Here is a 24,191-nt window from a genome sequence, read left to right on the forward strand (position 1 = left end):
CATTAAATTTTAACATTATCATGCTGAGAAACTGCTGATAAAAGACAAAAAATATTTTATTTAAAAACAATAATTTTACATATCTTATTTGACATGCAATAATTCAGGAAGGGAATTAAGTAGGAGGATAATTTTTTGGTAAAGTGTCCAACTGTCCATGCATATCAGCTGCATCTGGATAAAATTTTGTGGTGATAGCATTAAAGTTGCATCGTGTCATTTTAGCGGCATCTAGTGGTGAGGTTGCGAATTGCAGCCAACAGAATTTACGGTGGCCGACACGAAAATAAATCGTCTGAGACACCAGAGTAGCCATTTAAGCAATGAGGTTTCTTTACAAAGATAACATATTACATTAGGTTTACTTAATTATTCAGTAAAATTATATGTTATTGTGAATATTATTGTTTCTTGTTTATCAGTGTTTAGCTTCTTTGCTCGAAGAACAACATGGTGACGAAACGCGCTTGTCCTTTCGCAAAATGGCTATTTCGGGACCAGCAGTGTATGTAGATAGAACTGGCTCATTCTAAGGTAGGCATAATAAAAACATAACTTTTCGTAAGGTCTTATACACCACTGAAAACATATGTATTACATTTCTGTCAACAGATCCTCCTAAACAGTGCACTTTTAAATAATCAAAAGTTACATCATTTGGAATTGGAACCTTTGTTTAGCCATTGACACCACCTAATCGGCATTTTTAAAATGGTTGTTCATCGTTATCGACGGATTATGTTGATTTTGGACTCATTTAATTGGGAACATCGTAAGTAATGTGCCATTTCTACTATCTGTGCATGTAGCCTATAATAAAGTTACGCGAAAGCACCACGTGAAAGCTAGTTAGCGCCTGTGGAGTTTTATGTGTTGTATCGTGAGAATCTGCTGTAAATAATATGTTATTTTCCACGATCCTACGAGCGAAAACGTGACAAATTTTGCATCACTATATTATTTACATATGGGGCTTGCAAGCTTACAAAAACTCGCTCAAGTTTAGTCAAAGCCCCACAAATAGCTTTTTGTATTCTATTCCGTGAAATCTTTCATATGACACATATCATGTCTGAGCTGTAGGCTGCAAAATATATAGGCATATATATATATTTTTTTTATCAGCAAATAATTCTGCACAATTAGACTAGAGAAACACTTCGGGTTAAGTTAATCCGTTTAAATGTGACTACATGAAAAAAAAAATGTGTTGCCATTAACTGAAAATGGCCAGAGTATTTCTAATGTTCAGCATACTTTGCATGGGAATGAATGGGAGAGTAAATGTTGAAGTCTTATTTTATGTTTTTTAGTAAGTTTTGGCAGTAACCAATTCTGAAAAGTGGCACTAGGTTGAGCTGGTGACTGTGGTGTATTTTGCGTTTTCTAATGAGTAGCACAATGGTTTTGCATAGCCTCAGTTGCCACCACAACTTCTGGTGCAGCAGTGTATGAAAATAATGCGAAAATTACGCACACAATTAAATCTTGAGAAAGTGTCCCACAACAGGACAAAACAACATTAAGATGATCGACCTTCACGCTAAAGGTATTCAACGTTTCTGGAAAACTATCTTGTCTAAAATTTCTATAAGGAAAAAATAAATAATTGACGTGGGTTAGTTAGCTTTGCATTATTTTTCAATAATTCAACAGACCAGAATCAATTATTCTACTTATACCACTTTACCTTGAGACATTGTTCACATGTTTTATTTCAAGACATTTGTCAGGTTTGTGTCCTTAAAGTGCTCGTTGACGTGTGTGTAGAATTATCACAAGCCTCTGTTGCTAATTCCAAAACATCGTTTTAGAGCTAGTAACTTGGTCAGTGTTCTTGAGGTACATTATGAGATGTTGCAATTCCTCACCATCAGCATTAACAAGTGCATGTCCATCAACCGATTATTTTACTTGTACTTAATTTATTTACAGAGTTTGTTTCTAATATATTGCGGTGAACACGTGGAAACTGTATCAATAACAGTGCATGTGCAATGTCATGTATACATTAGCCGAGCTCTAGCGTGAATGACTGATATAACATAAACATTGGTAAAACAAATCTTGCTCCATGCTTAATCTTTCCTCAAAGGAGTGAGAACGACTGTCGATCTGCATTAATAGATACAGTTTTTTGTAATAGTGGCCCACAGCTGATTAGCAGAAGTATTTCAGTAAGACAGTGATAACATGAGTTAACCAGTTAGCAGGAGACCTACACAATGTAAAACTCAAAACTAGTATTTTGAACACCGTCTTTCTAGCCTGGGAAAACCCAGACCACTTCCGGCAAATTTAGATTTGCTCTGCAAGTGGGTCTGGCAAAGAGCCCATTGAAACCCATTTCCAATCCGTCGAAATCGCGGCACCAATCAGAAACGTTGGGGCGGGCTTTACACGATGACGACAGAGCAGAGACAGTGACGCAGATTTTGTACATTACAAAGATGGATGCCGCCGTGGAACATCACAACATCACTCGTTCGAATCAGCTATCGCGTCTGTTTCAAGCGATTTAAAATTGTCATTTTCGTCAACACAAACAGAGAATTGCTGAGAGTCTCGAGATGTTTCTCCGTCGCTCTGCATACGTCATGTCATTCATCGCTCTGATTGGTTTTAGATCTATCCGACGTCCGTTGGTGACGCCCCTGTGGAAATGAATTGTCTATGGAGCTTTGCCAGACCCTAACTCAGTTACAACTGAGAGTGGTCTGGGTTTTCCCAGGCTACCGTCTTTCAAGAGCAAGCGGTTTGAGAATTCTGCATTGAACTCCGAGATTTTATTAGTCGTCAGTAAAATAAAGGTAACAGGAAAAGTTTAGGATTATACTGCTGTGGTTTCATGGTAAAGATTAATTTTAACCACAGATTCTCCACATGCTCGTCCTTGGGCAATTAAATTTTTTTTTAATTTACCGTCACATTGTAGAGCACAGCGTCTCCTCGACATGATGCTGTCCAATATCCACAGGAATCAGCGGCAGTGTTTGAGGTTTAAGTTTCCCTGGTGTCTGCGCGCGCAGTAAGTGGGCGGGCTAATGTTACTTCTTGACGTCAGGACGAAACGGCTTATGACTCGTTTGAAAAACAATTCATTTCATTGACTCAGAGTCGACTCTTACTTTTGAAAGACAATAACTTTATATACGGTGCACTTTCAGATTTAAAACTTCGCAGGATGTTTCACACTACATGAAAGGTAATTTTCAAAAATCCATAATAGGGGGCCTTTAAGTTTATCAGTGTATGGTTAAGTGTAAGTGTATACTATTGCTAGCTACTTTATTTGAATTGCTTTGATAATTCAGCTTCAGATACAAAATATTAAATTGAGTTGATATGGCAATTTCCTTTAATTTCCAACATGTAGCCTACTGTCCACATTTAAAATGAGTTTCAGCCGAAAATATTTTTGAGTCTGTAGCTGTAGCATTAGTGCTTTGAAGCTTCTGAGCGGCTGCCTTCTTGACACAAAGATAAAGTATGTTGAAAACTAATGAAAAGAGATTCAGGATGCAAATATCACTTCATGTCTGTCTTAACACTGCGTGTGAATATGCATCTTTCACAGGTTGGCCTTGAGCTTTGCCTATATCTGGTTTTCCATAGTACACATGCCTATAATCTGTGCACTCAGGATGGAAATATACAAACATTGGCTGTGATTTGACAATTGTTTACTGATTCAATGTGTCTTGTTCTTCACCTTTACTGATAGTTATTTGAAATTCACTCCTTGAGCTGTTCCTCCTTATGTTCCCAAGGGAAAACATCCATGCAAACCGGTGAGAGAGAGAGAGAGAAAGTAAATGTTTAAACCTACTCAGACAACAGGAAAACAGTGATTTCCAGCAGTAAAGATGAAAGGGAATCTTGAGACAGAGCAATTTAAAGCCAATCAGTACTAACCCAATATAAACCCAGAGAATCACTTTAACTTCATCCTAACAGCAGCTTTTATTGGCCGTCTTCAAAGCTCAAAAACTAGAGCAGGTAATGCTGGGATGATGACTGATGATAGCATTACCTCTTCTTATTCACCCTTCTTTAAACAATCTCTTTGATTAAGTTTCATCTCAAGCTCTTAATGATCATCCTGATGCCTGTGATCAAACTTAGATCAGACTTTGTCATTTTAGTTGTAAAACACAGTCTTCACTAATCAAAGGGAAATTTGTAGAGGTTTAATACGAACTGCGAAAGGTGTGAGAGAGGAGAAAAATACACATTGTTGAAATACATGTAGTTGGTGTGTATCTGTGTAGTCATTAATGAGCTGTGTAGCAGATGCTGCAGTTGGCTCTGAAGAACAGGTGTTGCAGAACTACATATGCAGCGTGCATGTGTAAAATATTTAAGCTTATAACAGGCATCACACACACTTGCACACAGTGGCATGTGTAAGGTGCTAAAAGCAGTTAGCATCGGTGTGCAACTTGTGGCAGGACTGGTGTGTTTGACTGCACACCTGTGCACTTTTCATTTTCTCTTCGTTCCTTTCATCGGTCTCTAACGCTGCATTATTTACAGGTGCTTACTAGGACACAAGGACTGTGTTACATACAGTACACTTACAGTAAATTCAGGTTTCGTCAAAAATATACTTCCAACTTCTAGTTTTTATTTAATAGTATAAATAGTGAATCAATGTAAATGAATGACATATCTCTCTGTATACCCCACATATGCACTTACTTTTTAAAGGGGTCCTATTATGCTTTTTCACTTTTTCAACTTTAGTTAGTGTGTAATGTTGCTGTTTGGGCAAAAAAAAGATCTGCAAGTTTACGAAGCTCAAAGTCCACTCCAAAGGGAGATATTTTATTTAACAGAATCCCCTTTTCAAGAACTACAACAAACGGCTCGTTTGGACTACAACGCGATTTGAATATGAAGTCACAATGTTACTCATTTAAATAATCCGTGCCCACGGAATACTCGAAAAAAGGGGACGAGGCCTGGATGAGCTACATTAGAGAAGACTGTTTTTCTACACAGTTTTTTCCCATAACGTTTCCAAAACTCATTTGTTTGACCTTCCTAAGGCTGACAAACTTAGAGTGCTTCATTTATTTTAAAGTCCGCGTGAACCGGAAGTTGCAACCAACTTTATCTCAGTGTTGTGACGGATTTCCGAGAGAAACGGAATGAAGAATGATAGTGGGCGTGGCTTTTTTTTCCCAACTAGCACCTGATAGGATCTAGAAAAGTAGGTGTTTCATTCAGCCTGTCTGTCAGTTGGAGGGGCAAGTTTACGGATGTTAAGCAGACACCAAAACCGTCAAACCTACGTCATCAGGGAAGGTCCTCCAATGCAGAGGGGAGGGGCATTTTCAGATTTTGATTTAAGATTACGAAGCCAAAATTTTTTTTGTGTGGATTGACTTGCATGGATGAATTGTTCACCACAAAACGATCAATTTAGGCAAACAAAGTAAATATGGTCAATTTTGATATCATGTGGACTTTAAACACTGTTCCTGAACATTATAACCCCAGTGTTTATCTGTGCGCTGCACATTTTATGGGGAACAGTTTGTTTTCTGTTGCTTTTGTAAGCTCTCACTTTTGTAAGACGGTTCACCGCTCCTTTGGAAACTTAAACAATGGTTTTGTGATCGATTACTGTTTGTATTACCTTAGTTTTCCGACAAATATCATGATTAATTGGTGGATAACATTGTATCTATAATGTATAATAAAATTACAAAAAACATACCACTGAAATCTGTGAAATCCGTGCTTGCAAAGTCTGTGCATGAAATCCGTTCTGCACGATCCTCTTCATTAACATTGTCAGGATCTGAATCGAGCTCAAATTGGTTTGAAATAACCTTAATATTTACACTAGAGAAGAACTCGCAGTAATGGAGGGGCAGGACATTTCCAGAACACACGCTAAGTGCTGCCAATCAAAACACACTGGGCCAGCTAACCAATCACAGCACATTTCATATTTCGGAAGGAGGGGTTTAATCGAAATCAGAGCAGAAGAGACTTTGTTTCAAACCACATAAAAAAAACTAATCGACCCCAAACTTTTAAACGGTGGTGTATATATAGCATATTTAATTTCAAAGGGATCCAATGGCCCCAATGTGAGAGACTTTTCTCATGGCAAATCTTTAAGGCCCTTGCATCACAATAAAACTTTAACACACTAATTCATAATATAAGGAAACCTTATATTATGAATTAGTGTAAACCTATATATGAATCGTATAACTAGAATGAGTTCTCTATATGTGTGAATTTAGCAGATGAATGCAGTGCAGTATCGAGCATGCAGAAGAGGAGGACCACATAGGGCCTGCAGGGGAAGACTGAATGTGAGGACAGGAACCTCATCGCCATGCAGATGACACGAGTCTATCCCTCGACTCTAAGGTAAAACTCATAAAGAGTGCTTGTACACACACAATAGCATCTTCTTCCTGTGCTGGCAGTTCTATTGTGCTATATGGCAAGAGGCCACGCAGAGTGCAATTATTCGTTTGTGATACATCCTTTTTTCCTGTCATTCCTGTTGTGGCGCAGAATGCTGGTTTTGTTCCGACACTCGGCGTTCCGGCTGGCAGCTGTCAGCTCCGATACCGTCTACTGCTCTCTGTGTTCCCAGCCGCTCCAGTCGGAATTCCTAATTAGATTTGCCATTTTCACGCGTCTGATTGCCATACATAACAACATAAAAAGGGCGACATCTCCATACACACAGCTCCAACTGTAACAATTCATAACAATGCTCATTAACATGTATGGTGTGGCAGCATTGATTATGACATTACCATCTAAATGGATGACCTGCCCATGCAATTTCATTACCGCCTTGTAGATATGGATTAATAAACTTCTTATTCTAGTCCAGGCCTGGTTATTAATTACACAAATTAGTGAGGGCAGGGTAATCAACTTAGGGTCTGTTTGCCTTATAATAATTGATCTAATTTTTAGCGAACATTGCTGTTGGGCAAGGCTGAGAGATCACCTCGTTAGCAAAAGTTTAATTCTGATCATAGTTCATGAGTCGTTTGCCTTAAGGTCAGATCTGAATGTCAGAAGCGTTTGAAATTGATTGGTGTTAAATTGAATCAATGTCATGTTCAGGAAAAACAATAACAGTTAATGGATGAGGCTGAATCGCCATCTGCAGAGGGAGGAGAGATAGAGCAAGATGAGAGGGAAGGAAAGAAGGAAGGAAGAAAGGATGCAAGGTTGAGGGAGGGAGAAATAAAAATGTGAGAAAGAAAGAAGGAAGGAAAGATGGATGGATGGACAGGAAAGAAAGAAAGATCTGATGGAGGGAGGGATGGATGGATAGGAGGAAGGAAAATAAACAAGCATTGACAAAATAAGGAAAAAAATAAGGAAGTTTGGACAGCGAAGGAAGGAAAGAAGGATGCAATGTAGAGAGAGAAAGAATGAAAGAGACAGAAAGAAAGACAAACAATGTAAGGTAGAGGGAGGGAAGGAGGGAGAAAGAAAGAAAGATGGACAGAAAATAAATAATTATCTAAGGGAAGGAGGGATAGGATAAAGGAAAAGAGAGAAGCATGGACTGAAAATAAAGAAGTTTGGATGAAAGAAAGAAAGAAAGAAAGAAAGAAAGAAAGAAAGAAAGAAAGAAAGAAAGAAAGAAAGAAAGAAAGAAAGAAAAAGAAAGAGGATGGGAGGGAGGAAGATAGTAAGAACCGAGGGAGGGATGGGAGAAAGGAAAAGAAAGAAGCATGGACAGAAAATCAGATTCAAAGAAAGAAAGAAAGAAAGAAAGAAAGAAAGAAAGAAAGAAAGAAAGAAAAGAAATGGAGGATGCAAAAATGGAAGGTAGATGGAGGGAGAAAGAAAAATGAGGTAGAAAGAAAGAAAGGAAGAATATTTAATATTTGTTTATGATCAGAAAAAAAGCAAACCAGAACACAAAGAGAGAGGCTGCCCACACTGTTAATGCAATAGAAACAAAGAACGAAAGAGTTTAGACAACTCAACTAGTTCACAGCACTTCACCCCTTTATTTCAATAAGAGTGCCTGCAGATAATATCTGCTATCAAAGTTGACTGAATGCAAGCGTCTGCCGTTCTCTCCATCCCTTCACTGTTTTCCTCCTCTCTCTCTCTTTGTTTCAAGTGACTGGAAGAACGCCAGCTGTTACAAATCCTCCTGATCCTTTACAAAGCTAGCGCACACCGATGGAAAAAAAGATAGAGGGAGAGATTTACTAGTTCTATGAGGTCTTCACAAACACCTGGCAGGGTCCCCGCGGATCCTTAAAAAATATTAAAAAGTCTTAAATTCGATATTTAAAATTTAAGGCCTTAAAAAGTCTTAAAGTCTTATTTTTACTTATGAAAAGTCTTATTTTTACCTATGAAAGGTCTTAAATTTTAGATGACACTTTGACGACGTATCTAAATGCTTTCCAAATAAAAACTATCTAATTAGCGTAGGCTACGTATTATTTTTATTATTCTATCTTTGTGGATTTGCTTGTTCACGTGACAATTCGCGTCATTTACGGCAGCGTATTAGCCTGCGTCTGTCTCCTGCGCGCGAGAGAGGAGAGGATAAGAGAACGAGTAAATGTCAGTTCAATAGTAAGTTCATTCTTTGTGCTTAGGATTGTCTATGAACTATGATGATATTGTAATCATTGTTTTAACTACGTACGAGGCGAGGCACCGCGAGTTCGAGCTGACATCGCGTTTGTCTCTCATGCTTTCACTGCGTGATGTGTCAGTGCAGTTATATGTCCCCAAATGAGTTTTTGTCTTATTATATTTATGTTATGTTGTTATATTAGAATATCACGAGCAAGAGTGCCGTTTTCCTGTGCACAATTGCAAATGTGCTATTTATTTTATACAACAGTTAAATTAACAATGTGTGTTACTTTTTATATTGTCAATATTGTTTGTTTCCCCCTTTATTTCGCCGACGAGAATTTCATAATGAAACTGTAGTCCAACAGACAGCGATTCTATTTTAAAAACTGAAATCCGCGTTTTGAACGAATCATTTGATTCAATGAATGAATCGGCCGTTTGAACAAATCGGTTGAATAAATCTCCAACAACTCGCTTATTAAGACAGTGACTTACTGCCACCTACTGGCGGGTTTAGTTGCATATTTAAAGTACCCTTTAATTAAAATGTTAAAATTATAAATAATTTCATATTTAAATATTGAATAGCTTTATTTATGCAATTGCAAATTAAGTGTAAATATAGTAATGCCAGTTCGGATGCCGCTTCTGTGTCACCTCTGCACTGCAAGGATGATTTTGGTATGGTCTTATTCTAATAGAATTTAATTTGAATGTTAGAATTTGACATAAAAGGTGATGCATACCTCTAAATACGTTTAGAAATAATTTCCATATTTAGGTGAAAATGCCCCTGAAAATCAATTTATGGTGGCAAATATTGCCCCTTAATAATTTTTTTTATTTCAGTCACTACTGTAAACTGACCACTGCACAGATAGAATATGTTAAATATGAATATCTTTGTGAGTCTGCTGTCAACAACAGGCCTAAACCAGCCATGGTACCAGTACAAAATCAGTAAAATATCATTGAATTATTATCAACAAAACTTTGAAAATATCGTGATATATTTTTGTTAATATTGCAAACCCCTAATGTACGGTATTAATTTTGATTTCTTCAGGTCTTAAAAAGGTCTTGAAAAGCCTTAAATTTGACTTTAAAAAATGTGCAGATACCCTGCCTGGCTTCTCTCTCTCCACCTGGAAGAACAGCAGTCGTTTTCAGAATTGTGTGAAATTTCACACCCGTTTTTCACAACACATTTTAATATGCACTGTGCTTTTTCTCGTTCCTTCTTCCATCCATCCCTCCATTGCTCACTTGCTCTCGGCTCCGAGTATGAAATCCTTTCATTCTCCTTTATTCGCTGTTGCCAAACTCGGCCTCCCTGCCAATCATGGCTGAGCGACAGCACATACAATTTTCCGCCAGCAATTTGCCCCCTTAAGAGGAAAATTGCTTTGGATAGAACCTCTCCCAGCAAGACAACCACAATAAACAGCTACAACTGTAATGGCATTGGTGCTGTCAGCCCCGGGCCGGGACAGGCGTTCTCACACACCGAGGAGAGATGCTTTAACCGACCCTGCCCTGTAATATCCACACCTGCGCAGACCTGAGCGCTCCGCCAATCCTCTCTTAAACATAACTCACTGCCATCGTGCCAGAATGACTGCTATGAAAGGCTTTTGTCAGATATGCCACGGGACGGCCCGTGTGCGTGTGTGCGCAGATTGTCATTTATTATATGTTGTGTGGTTTTCTGTCAGTGTGCGTATTGATTTGCGCGCCGGCGGAGAGGCAGAGGTCACTTTGATCGGTGTGAGATGAGGAGAGGGAATAGCAGAGAGCTGACATTCCATTAGCTGAGAAAAAAGGACTCCAAATAAAGAGGAATATGTTAAGGACAGGCGGCGATGGCAGGGTGATATGACTGTAATTAAGAGAAGAGAGAGAACAGAGGAGTGTCTGCCGCGGGAGGCTTTTGTCTGACGGAGACGGGCAAGATCCTGCTCTTATATTACATGCTTGACCTTTCGGCAACCGCACCCCCACCCATCCACTCATCCATCCTCCCTCCGTTACTTCGCGGGTCTTGCGCACAATCAAACTTTTTGCTCTCCTCATGTGCCCTTTTACTTCAGCGGGACCCAGATGAATCCCAGTCGTTTTGTTTTGTACACTTTTCGATTTATGCTCGATTTACCCGTCCCGACTTTCGGAGAAAAAAATCACGTCCTGGGCATCGGTTGGCTCCGATGTTCGGCCTAGTTATATGAGGCGTTCAAAGCTTACACCTCCACCCCCACAATATCAAACATATTTGATATTTAGGATTTTTAATTGGAATGATTGCGACTATGATTATGTCAACGGAAGATGGAACTTTTAAAATGGCGACCACGAAACAACAAGCAGCTGTACGGGTCCGGTGGACAACAGAGACGGAGGGACGGCTGGACGAAGAGTGGCAACAACGCGACACAGTGTCCATTTCGTTTACATCCGCTTCCCCATGAGATCACGTGAGGTGCTAAATATGGCATGATAATTTTAAGAATATCTTGTGGTGTGTGATGCGCCACGATTTTTAAATATTGTAGCGTGTGCAGGTTTGACATTTGAGAGAAGAAAATCTGTAAAGATTGTGCTTATGTGCGTGATGCAACCAGATTTCCCAATCGTTTAAGATATAAAAACTACTGTAGTCTGAGCCAGGCTTTAGGGAAGATTGCACATCTGGACCACATGTTGTCTTTTTCAGCGGCTATAAGACTGAATTCTGAAAAGAAAGAAAAAAATCACCTCAGTGACAAAAGGTGGCCTGATTTACTTTATTTTACCTTACATTGACCTTTTCCAATTGGATTGGGGAACATGTGCAATACCTTAATAAACAATATTCTTCCAGAAACACAGAGGCATCACTAACATTACATTTGATATCGGTGTACACAGGTTTGTGGCAGTCAGACAGGGTTTATTAGTTAGACGTTTTGAGGTCTGCATCTCCTCAGAGTGTCAAAGGCATAAGAGCACTACTTTATCATTGTTTGTCTGACTGGGGATCCCACCGGGGCTGTGTCTGTGCGAGAGAGAGAGAGAGAGAGAGAGAGAGAGGGAGAGGGAGAGAGAGAGAGAAATAGCAATAGCAGGCCCTCTGGATAGGTTTGTATTTTATTCCGAGTTTTGTGCTTTTGATTTCCAGCTATGCTGCAAATAACTGCTATTTATCTAACATCTACTTTATTTGTGTTATGAATGTGTGCAGTTCAATGCTCTTAACCCAGCTGGAGAGGGTGAGAGAGTATACACAGAGGAGAAAGATAGAAAGAAAGAAAGCTGACGTTGTGCTCCTATCCTATTCTCTGTTTGACTGTAGCTGGCTGTTGGAGTTCTGATGTTCAGCTATGAATGAATCATGATGGAAACTTAATTCAGGGAGTGAGTCAGACCCATATCTGTCTTTCCTTAAATGTTCCTGAGCATGACAGAGTTTAGAATAAAACATAATAAACATTTACTGTAGTTGGTAAGTGTAAATGTAGGGTTTATATGCATTAATCCAGATGAGTTCATGCAGATACTGCAATGCCTACCTAGGGCGGCCATCTGTCCGATTTTAGGTTGGATAGTCCAGTTTTTAAATACCATCTCTGCCTACCGGCACAGCCTTGAGATCATCTCTGTTTTATACGTTATTCAATGGTTAATAATTAATTAATAATTAATACCACTAATAACAGCAATGTTTCAGTTAATATTAAGTGACATACACTCCATAAAAATAGGGCACAACGTATTGTATTACTTTGACAGCATTTTCCATATGTTTTAACTTCATTGCGATGTTTCCGTAAAATTACTGGATAATGTCCGGGTAATAAGCTGCCAGTACCTTTTCTGCTATTTTACTGATTTAATTTTTACAGTACATTTTAGACACATTATTGTCAGTATCCTCTGTTTTTGCTCCATTCCGCCAATCACAGTAGAATAGAATCATATCAGAACCGTTGTGTCAGCTTTTTTTAATGAATCCGTTGAGTCAATGATTCAAAGACCCATTAATGAAGTCTTGAGCGAATTGGTTGAATGAACAACATGATTCATATCATGCGGTTTTAGTTTCAAATTTAAAGTATACATTTCTTTTCTCCAATATTTCATATGACTATCTTCAATATATTTTGTTTAAAACATTAATCTCTTAACATTATTTATGCAATTGTAACTGCGGTGTATATGCATTCATGGCATCTCTGAGCAGCATTAAACAGTCTGTGAAAATACTGCTAAATGCCACTTCAGATGCAGCTTCTGTGCCACCTCTGCAGTGCAAAGATAATTATTTGATTTGCAATACCCATATAATGTCTTATTATTCTAATTGCATTCATGGATTTCAGGTTCTGGTTTTATCCTGGAGTCACTGAATTCTCCTTTTTAGTGTTGTATAAATGCACACCCTACCACACGTAGACCACACCACTGTCAATCAGAACCGAAGAACATCACCCGCTCATGGAAATATTGGTTTAAAGTTCAAAGAGAGCCTTTGTGATGATATTGGACATAACTCAATCTAATTAAATTCATATGTAGTTCACACAGATGAATCAATTTCATTATGCCACCATCTCTGTTCACTATTGTACAAGGGCCAGATACAACAATAGCTGGGTCATGCACAAAGTCCATTCTTAAATTGTAAAGCAAGTAAATGTTAAAAAGCGAATGTTACAGTCAAACAAAGAAACAGGGATTTCTGGGGGATGGGGTACATCACGCAAAATTGATTAATATTTGCTTTCAGAATGACACTGGCATGATGCATGGGTGCTTCAGTCATGCAAATGAATATCTTAAAGAGACGAATCACAGCAGCCTCAGTAAAGTTCAACAGGCAGATTTGCATATTTATATTAGCTGTAACAGATAGTAAGTGCATCAGGGAGGAGGAAATATAATGCATTTGTCAAAGTACGCCTCTAACATGGCCGAACGCTGAGCTTATTAACTTCTAAAATTCTGATATCTTCAATTATTCACACAAAGCATGCCTTGCTAGATATATTGTAGAACATTTTGACAAAAGGAACAGGCATTAGAGAGAACATAATGACCCAAATGGAGCCTGTACTTATTATAAAAGCACAGATATCAAAAGCAATATACCACTGATCCAAAACAATACAGCCATACCATAACTTTACCATTGTGATGTAATCATAAAACAGCCCTAGACAGTGGGCTTGTGTCAGAGTTATGGTTAAGACTACAGTCCTTGCATTAAAAGCAAACTAAAATCATTTATTGCTCCCTCTTTTAACATATGTTAATCTGAACAAACCATTCAAACAGAATCTCAGAAAAAAGGGGGTGAATAGAAATATCTCGCCTTCCGCTGTACCTTTAAAAACCAACCCAAACATTATCACTGCACTGCTTCTCTTACGATGAAATAACAAAAAAAAAAAATACACACACACACACACACACACACACACACACACACAAATTTAAGAACATTTTTTAAGAATTTAAATTTTCAAATTGTACTTGCAAACTGAATTTTCAGCAGCCATATCTCCATTTTTAGTGTCACATCATGATCCTTCAGAAATCATTCTAATATGCTGATTTGTTGTTCAAGAAACATTTCTTATTACTATAAATGTGCTGCAGTTCAAATTTGAAAATATCAGCAAGTTAAAAAACAGCATTTATTTTAAATAAACCATACATGTCTTTATTGTCACTTTTGATCGATTTAATCCATTTTAGCTGAATAAAATATAAATTTCCAATCAGGAAAAACTTTACTGACCCCAAACATTCTAACAGAATAGTGCATATAATGTCCAATATACTTAGAAGTGCTTTTAACTTTTACCCAAAATGTCCATATATATTACAGAGATAGTTTTCAATCTAAATATGGTGTGTATTGTATAGATTTCACATGCTCTCTAGCAAAATGTGATAAGCAATGAGTTAATCTACTCATCTTCATCCTCCCACACTAATGGCCAACTGCCTCCCTATTCATGATTACAGCTGATAATATCATGTGACGCCACATGTAATTTATGGACGAAATAACATATGCAATATGTGAGAGGTTGTATGCTGCCTTGACGAAAGGTGATACACAAAATAAGAGACGGAATATTCAATTAGTAATCTGCTGAGCCATATGCTAAGCACTCAAGCCATTCCTTATTCTAAAGAATATTTTGAAAAACAACTCCGTTTTGAGCCATATCAATGAACGCCATTAGTTTAATGCAGTCCAGAGTAGTGAACTGTAACTTTATCTGTGTGCAGTTTGAATGGTTAGGTTTAGTGTTGGCAGACACTCAATCTCTTGGGTTTGCTCATTGTTTTCATCAGGTGCACTGTTCCTATTCATAGTGTTAAACAGGCCATTATACAACTGCAATTACAACACACTCCACCGCTCTGCAGGTGCTAGGAACTCTGGCAAAAAGCGGAGTTTTAGCTTTGCTCACACTCAAAGCCAATGGCATCCCATACTTGGTGATTGCCAGTTTTGTAGTGTTGGTTCACTGCAGTAGCGTTGCCAGATTAGTAGCCTATAGTTTTACGCCGCTGGTTGCTTTACACTTTGCCATGAGGGTAATGTAACCCTGAGGAAAAAGATTTAACTTTGTAAATGTTGTGAGAGACTTGCTTGTTAGTTTGACTTCACTTGCAGCATTATGGTCCTAAAAATACTACCAAAATGTCATGCTGTGTTTAGATTTGCTGTACAGCACCGTCTTATGCTTACCAAGGCTGCTTTTATTTGACAAAAAATACAGTAAAAACAGCAGTTGTGAAATATTACAATTTAAAAATAATTGTTTTTCTATTTTTAAGATATTATAATCATGTGATGGCAAAGCTGAATTTTCAGCATCATTACTCCAGTCTATTCCAGTCACATGATCCTTCAGAAATGTGATCTTTCAAATATGCTGATTTGTTGCTCAAGAATCATTTCTTCTTGTTATCATTGTTGAAAACAGATGTGTTGCTTATTATTTTTGTGGAAACTGTGATACATATTTTTTTCAGGATCTTTTGATGAATAGAGGCACACGCAAAAGAACAGCATTTATTTGAAATAAAAATCGATTGTAACATTAAAAAGGTCTTTACTCTCCCGTTTGATCAATTTAATGTGTTTAATAAAACAAAGTAAAATACATAAATGAACAAATAACCTTACTGGCCTCAAACAGCAGTGTAGATATAGCCTACTACTATGGATGGATGGATGGATGAGGGTAAGCTAGAAACAGAGAGACCCCAGGCGCAGCCTTAAAAGGAGACGTAAGTGACTTGTGGTTTTTGCGGGCAATCTTTCTTCATCAGCCTTAACTGGAGCAGACAGGCCACAATTATCTGGATTTATGCTTTTCTTCAGAAATATGAACAAGCTACAGTCATTTCAGCACTGCAGTGATGATAACACCAAATCTAATCAGAGACAGCAAAATGGATTTTAAAAGCCTGTTGCTGTAATGCTTCCACTCATAACCAACCATTTCAACCACATGCTTAACTTAATTCCCCTCAGAGAGACAGGCTGCCCAGAGAGGTCTGAAATATAACCGGGTCATATAAAGGGACTCTTTCTCTGCATTTAACAGGCAGAAGGACACTTCAATTTAGTTGTATGATGGGACGAATTACAGACTGTGAGAGAATAACAAACAATGCAGAAATTTCATTATGGTTTCCCACGATAACTGAATTATGGAGGACAAAACTCCAACAGATAAAAAGATGGAGAGATGGATAGATGGGGAGCCGTATGTTGGTTATTGACAAAAGGATATGGTAGTTCTTGGGATTCTTGGACACACTGATGTTATTCACCTAATGCTCAACATGTAGGCACTATTTTAGCTAAAAGCAGCCAGTGAGAAGATCGCATGAGTAGTAACTATGATGGATTTACATACAGCAAAATAACTTTCAGTTAAAATCGATATAGAAGCAACCAGACACATACATGCGTTTGCATGTTCTCAAGCATCCAAAATAGAGCAAACATCTCTCACTGACTCACATTCTTGCTGTGATGTCTCCACACCTTATATTCTCAGATGGAAAGGTTGCCAAATTGTGCGTAATTACTGTATTGAGCTGATATGAAATATCAAATGGTGGGTTCAATAGCTCCCATGGTGAGTGAAAAGGCACTGTACATTTGATGAGCTCATAAATCAATACAAGAAAAAACAGCAGTTAAGCATCCAACAGAAGCTATTAAATCACTTAGCTGGATATTAAGTCAGGCTATGTCAGCTGCCAATACTTTTTAACACCTCCTGCTAAGCAAGCAGTATAAGACCGGTGCTGATTGCTTCAACTTTTACACATACTGAAATATTCACAGTGGCACAGTGTGCTGTCACAACACTGGCAAAGAAGAGATTATTATATGTGCACATTATATGTACACAGGGTAGAGAGAGAGAGAGAGAGAGGTGGGATTTATTAAGTGAGATTTTAAACATCCATTTTTTCATAATTGGTTTCTTTTGAGAATGTACAAACTTTGAATGTGTAAACTTTGCATGGATCTGTGGGAAATGGATCACAAATACACACAGGAATTTAGATTTAAAAATCATGTAAATTAGGGCTGGGTTGAAAATATTGTATCTTATTTTAATCGATTCTCATTTTTGATGAACTGATATAGATTCTTAATGCTGGCTTCACATGCTATCGGAAATTTCCTTCTTCCCAGTTGTGAAGAATGAGCTTGTCACAGTCAAGTGCTTTGTTGTTGGAAAGAATAGGAATCATGAAGGACAGGTTTATTCTAATCACAAGAATCAATCTTTTATGGTGTGTTTCACTTAGGCCCCAGTAGGAACTTTTAACTGGAATCGCCCTCAAGTATTTGCGACTGGGAAACTCTGGTGAAGTGAAACAACCCTGATTTCAGAATCCAATTAGGTTGCCCAGCACATCAACCATATGAAACAAACAGTAGTAAAATATTGTTTATTAGCACTTCTGTTTGTCTGTAACTCACTTAGTGGTGCACACAGTACTATCTAATCTCTATTTGTGGACAAATTCAGCATTATCTGCGTAAAAATACTGCTTTTTATGTGTTTGTTCTGAAAAAAGCAAGCACAACAAAGGTTTGTCTGGATGCGTCCATCTTAGTTTTTTGACTTCTGCACTGGAATGCGGCCACCTTGGCTGTGATGTCATTCCCAGCTCCTACGTCCTTCTTGCTGGGAAATGAAACACAGCATTAAGGCCGTTCACACCAAGGATGTGTGACTATAACTATAACGATACCCCTTTTCCCAGCACGATACTTTGATTTTTGGTACTCGCCGATACCAATACCTGTATTTTCACTGCATTTTGTCATTTTTAAATATACTAGGCAGAGAAACCAAAAGAATATGAAATATATTCGTTGATTACATTTTAGCAAATATTTATTCCCTTTAGTTATTTTCACGCTTAATTATGATTGTTAAAATGTATTGTACAGGCCTTTGTTACTTTCGCTGTTCTTTCTTTTGCTCTATACTATTTTATCTTTATTTAAAGCTGCTTTAGCAGGGCTCAGTGCTAAGGATTTTTCTACTGGCCTGGTTGGGTCAGTGGTTCAAATGTTTAGATACCAGTGAAATACCCCAATTCTCTATTACAATTTTGATACTACATCAAAAACTACTAGCCTAATTAATGTAAATTAAAACATTACTAAAGACAGGTAAACAGTAAGTGATCAAATAATCAAATTACAAATAGCACAAATAAATACAATAGAACAAAGATACAAATGAAATAAACAGTGCTTTTCAGGTTTTTGGGGTGGTTTTAACAGTAGTTTTCAGGTACAAAATTAAAAAGTAATCAGATGTAAAATAACACTGCATAGTCCTGACTGTATAAATTAAATATAGATTAATCTTTATTAAAGTTTCATAAGTCATTCAGTCAAGAGCAGGGAGTGATTTCTTTGTCCTTTGTTGTTTGATTAACATTAAAAACACAGTAGCAGGTTTATTAAGCTGCTGTCCCTTTAAGACTGAATGCTCGCTATTGCTATCCTTTCCAGAAATGGACTACCCTACCTTTAAGTTTTCATCTACTTACAGGTAATGAAGTTTATTCTAGTTGTAGCTATGTGGGTGCTTAGTTTTTTCTGTCATGTGGCCAAAAACTCATGTTATAAAAAGATGAGGTGCTACGCAGTACGCACTATTTAAGACAGTATTGGCTGCGACTTGACGGCAAATGCTATATAAGACAAATCTCCGCTCCTCAAATTCATAAAACATACGATTTTTTTAGACTTAAACGCTGTACTTATTCAAGCAACCAGTTCTTCATCTACCTTTGCATTGTCAACAATCAGAAACGCTCAAAAATGTGTGTGGTACGATAGAGGCTGGGTGGAGTTATGAGGTTTGACTGACAGTTTAAGGAGCCAATGGAGTCATTTTGGGGGAACTATCCCTTTAACACACATCACACCAAAATGTGATGAGAAAATGTGATAAGATAATCTGTAGAACCATCAAGATAATCTGAACTTTACCTAGGATTGTTGGAAGGGGAGAATTTCCCCAAAATTGTAGTTTGTGGGTGCCTTAAATCATCGCGGTGTGATTTAAGGCACCCACAAACTACAATTTTGGGGAAATTCTCCCCTTCCAACAATCCTAGGTAAAGTTCAGATTATCTTGATGGTTCTACAGATTATCTTATCCGATGCCAAATTAGAAGAGATAAGCAAACATTCTTTTATAACAAGCTAAAGTTATCGATCAAATCTGAGCCAAGTATATTAGATATGGAAAACGAGATGTCCTCATTCAACCACATAATACATTTTTATTAGTATTATAATAATAATTATTTTATTTAAAAATGAATATATTTTACAATTATTATTATCATAGCGTTACTACTCATTATAATAAGTGTTACCACTCCTCAGATACTGTACAACATTGTATTATGAATAATTGTCTGTCTGACTGTACATTTTCACTTCAGCTGGCGTTAAGGTTTTCAGTCTTTAAGGTTTAAATTATTCAAATGATGTAAATCATAATGAATAGGAAAGCCTGTTTTTAGACATATCTGTAATCTACCTCATCAGACAATGATTTATCAGGAAAATTTTACTGGGGGGTACAGCAAAACTTTAATGGGGCTCGTGGCCCAGTTAAAAGGGTCTTGGGTCCAAGGCCCTGGTCATTGCCCAGCTCTAAATGCTTTAGTCCGACTGAAATCGTACCAGCACAACCACCCAGATAATGTGATTGTAACACAGCTTTGTTCATCATGTTTATGTTAATAATCGAACTACAACTGGTATTGTGCACTTGCTCCAAACGACAGAGGTGACGCGCAATGCATATTTAATACTTGAAATATTTGATTGTGCATTGTGTATATACTTAGACTGTCGTTCAATAATGAAAAACCCATTGCAGCCCAGTTATAAACGTAAACACATGTTGTGTTCAGCAACTGAATCATATCAATCATAATTGTGCTAGATGTAATCAATCTTACCCACAGTGCACTGGGGTCAGGTAGGAAACACATTCTCATTTACAATCAATTACACCTCATCAGAGAGAGAGAGAGAGAAAGAGAGAGAGAAATAAAGAAAAGAGGGAGGATGAGCGAGTGAGAGAAAGATAAAGAAGGATGGGGTAAGGATGTTTCTCGCTCTACCTCTATAAATACCAGCAGGAGGGCCTTGGCCTGCAGATCAATGCAGTGCAGTTCTTCTGTCAGAGCTGTAATGGTGTAATGGCAGCTGGCTCTCTCATTGCTTACGATCAATAGCCCGTCTCTCCTGGCCTCAGACCGGGGGACACGGTGGATGTGTGTGAGGGGCTGGATTGGGGTTAAATGACAACCACAGGGCTCCTGACTAGATTTTAGCCTTGTTCTACCTGGTGACCCCTACCGGCTTTACCCCACCTCCGCCTGGAGACCCTTGCACAGGGCTGAGCAGAAGAGCACCTGCATCTCCACAAATACAGACTGAATGACCAAACAATTGACTTGAATTCTGTAAACAGCTATACATACACATGCGGTTTTATTTAATTTATAATATTATCTTAATAGTAATATTTAATAACATTGAATCATTTTATTATTTTGTTTATTTCAGTGCATCCATGAAAACCACTCTGCTCTCAAGGCATTGTTCCTCGATTTGGCCAATTATTACCCACAGTGAGTTCACTTTGCACTTGCAATCTTGAGTTTCACCCTCTTTGCTTTCCTCTTAACTATTTGCCTATTATCACTAATATGGAGAACATCTCTAAACCTGAGCCAGAATGAATGGTGTTTGAAGACAAACATTGGTAATGCATTCAATAAGACATGGAGACAGAGAGCAAGAGAGTGGAGCTGAAAAAAGGTAGCATTAACCAAACATTTCTATGGACAGATAAACACACTCTTTGACAAACTGATACACAAAGTGGCACAGCCCTTTCTTTGATAGACAGAAAGGTACACATACTTGTACGCACACACATAGACACGAATGGCAATGGTAGACCTTTTGATAGCCTGACAGAACAGTATTTTACAATAAGCAAAAAGTTATGCGTGTGTATATATTGTATATACAATAGTGTTGTAATGTACAATTTTTTTTTTAATAATAATTCAGCAAGGACGCATTCAATTTATCAAAAGTGACAGTAAATACATTTATAATTTTAGAAAAGATTTCTATTTAAATAAATTCTGTTCTTTTGAACTTTCTATTTATCAAAAATGTAAAAGACAAAAAAAATTCAGTTTCTTACTTACTTATAGTTATAACTTAGTTATAATATAAGCACAACATTAAGTTTTCAACATTAATAATAACAAGACATGTTTCTTGAGCACCAAATCAGCATATTGATATCTGCATAGTAATGGTTACAGCAATAAATTACAGTTATTACATTAAATTGCAATAATACTTTCACAATTTTGTTTTCATTAATGCTCAGGACATGCTAAAATACTTTTGACCTCCCTTTTGAAAGTATGAAGCAATGTTAGTAGTCTTGTATAGCTGGGTGTCTGTATATACTGTTAAACCCAAAGACGTGTGTGTTGCTTATTTTTAATTTCAAGAAAAAAAAATTATATCGTTTTTGCAGAATAATGTACTCTGAATCCAAAGGGGACAATATATACTTGCATACAGGTTAGTAAAAATCATGACAAATTATTAAAACACACACACACACACACACACACACACACACACACACACACACACACACACACACACACACACACACACTCACTCACACACACACACACACACAATTGAGACTAAATTTGCTCTTATAGCCCGAGGTCTAAAAGAGAACAAGACAACCAGATTACACCAAATGTAGAAGGTCTTTTTTTTTTTTTTTGTGAACACATGTAGTAAGAACATTTAGTAACACTCACAAAATAACTGCCACATTCCTAAAGGATAAAAAATACTGTAGTTTTTTTCCAAGCGCATAATCCGCACATATTGCTATTGTACTGTCCAGCATCGTGTGTTCCTGGTCTAAACCACTCTGCTGCTTTGGGAACTAATGAAGTTTTTTCACCTTTCCAGAATAACACACTCATAGACTATTTTCTCTCCCTTCATTATAAGGATGTACAGCTCACTGAGTTTGCCACAATATCCTTTTAATCCATAAACAAACACACATCGTCTTTGCTACTACCATCACTCTCATGTTCTTACAGCTCTACTAACACCCCCTGTGCTACAAGAGAGAGATAGTGAGCGTGAGCGAGTGTGTGTGTGTGTGTGTGTGTGTGTGTGTGTGTGTGTGTGTGTGTGTGTGTGTGTGTGTGTGTGTGTCAGGAGTGGTTCTGCAGTGCTCTCTCAACAGCATGTGGACCACCGCGGTGAGTGGGATGACACTTTAGTGTGTGTGTGTGTGTGCGTGTGTGTGTGTGTGTGTGTTTTGAGTGAGTAGGGGTTAAAGTGACACAGTTCCAGTCAACAGGTCCTAGTACAGTGTTCAAATAACTTATCCAGCTAACAAGTGTGTGAAACAGACAGTGTGAATGCGTGTGTACGTATGTGTAACTAAGTGTGTGTGAAAGACTTAAAAGTGTCTGAGAATGACTGAGAGGGGGAAGGGAGTAGCAAAAAGTAATTAAGAGGAACGGCAAACAGTGTGTCCACTGACAATAACAACAGTCATCCTTTTATTATGATTTAAATAAGTTTTATTAGGAATAATAAACAGGGTTTCATAGCAATAAATTAGAAGATATATAATAATTAATTAATTGATACTTTTATCAAAGGATGGATATAAAAATTGAAAATGGTTTTGTAGTGTGTAGTTGAGTATGCAGTAACCAGGTCTGTCTGTGTCGCTACGGCAAGGCAGCTTTTGCTGACTCTGTACATTGTCAGGACTTTTCTTTTTTCTTTTCAGCAATTCTGACAGTTTTACTTCTCTATTTAGGGACAGACAACATTCTAATTTACTCCATTTAGTTGTAGCTTTTGTGAAATGTTTGGAATTTTTTGTGCTTAATAATTAGACTGTCCAGTTTTTATCATGAAAATGTTCTGGTTCTCTGTCTCATACGCAGTGAGAGTGATGTGTGTGTGTGTGTGTGTGTGTGTGTGTGTGTGTGTGTGTGTGTGTGTGTGTGTGTGTGTGTGTGTGGCGGGGGGGTGTTGTCATTGCCATTAATTCTCGATAAAAGCAACAAGCTTTTGTCACCTTTAAACTGCAAAGTTGTATCTGAATCTGACATAGTTGGCATAAATACATTTGCACCGGAATTACAAATGTAGAAATTACGGTATACATTTTTTTTAATTATGAATATTAATGATTTAATTATGAATGAAATTATCAATAAAAATTCTGTTTCTGTAAAAATTATTACTGCATGATATTTACACAGAACCAAATAAGAAAATGACCTGCTTAAGGAGATGGTATACTTTATACAAAAGTGTTTGACAATTCTTAAAACTTCAGCAATCATTATTCATGAAAGTCAAAAATCAATTAAATTAATTAGAATTGCATTTAAAATTGCTTCAGTGCACACATGAAAAGTAAATCAGATTCAGGGCTAGTAAAACACAATATAGCTCAATAGCCAGGGTAGAGCCAGAGCAAGTCACTGTAAAAACATCTTATGTATAGGCTAACTATTTTATTATTATCTCATTTATAATCTTGCTTGGAAGAGTACGGTTTTATTGCTACAGTCCTAAGATTATCTGGATGTTATTGAGAGTGGGATTGTCAATATTGGCAACTTCTTTTAAAATGAATTAACATATTTATGAACGATTATAGCCTATATATACTACCACAGCATCATTATCTGCAGCTCATCTATTTTTTCAGCTCTTGTTCTCGCGCACCAAGCATTCACATCTCATCCCAGCTTACCTACACATACAGTGACTTTTCTTCAGCTCGTTAAACCTCACACAATGTTGATTTTTTTGGTCTTACTATTTATGCTATATTCCGTTGGGTAGGCCTATTCTATGTATAAAAAAAAGAACACAAGTCGTTTTATTATGTATGATGTGTGTATTGCACTCAAATGAGAAC

General features: G+C 37.4%; 1 long non-coding RNA gene across 2 annotated transcripts in view; it reads left to right on the plus strand.

Annotated features, from left to right (window-relative positions):
* The first annotated feature begins 139 nt into the window (after positions 1-139).
* The window catches only part of LOC306994652, a 60,945-nt gene continuing 36,893 nt past the window's right edge, over positions 140-24,191 (plus strand). The window contains exons 1-3 of one of the 2 annotated variants that reach the window (XR_013796712.1): positions 140-328; positions 423-534; positions 6,264-6,393. This is a non-coding gene — a long non-coding RNA (uncharacterized lncRNA). The remainder of the gene's footprint in view (positions 329-422; positions 535-6,263; positions 6,394-24,191) is intronic. The other variant, XR_013796713.1, reaches the window with a different exon arrangement.

This window comes from Phoxinus phoxinus (assembly GCF_949152265.1).
Source record: "Phoxinus phoxinus genome assembly, chromosome: 2".
In the NCBI taxonomy this organism is placed as follows: Eukaryota; Metazoa; Chordata; class Actinopteri; order Cypriniformes; family Leuciscidae; genus Phoxinus; species Phoxinus phoxinus.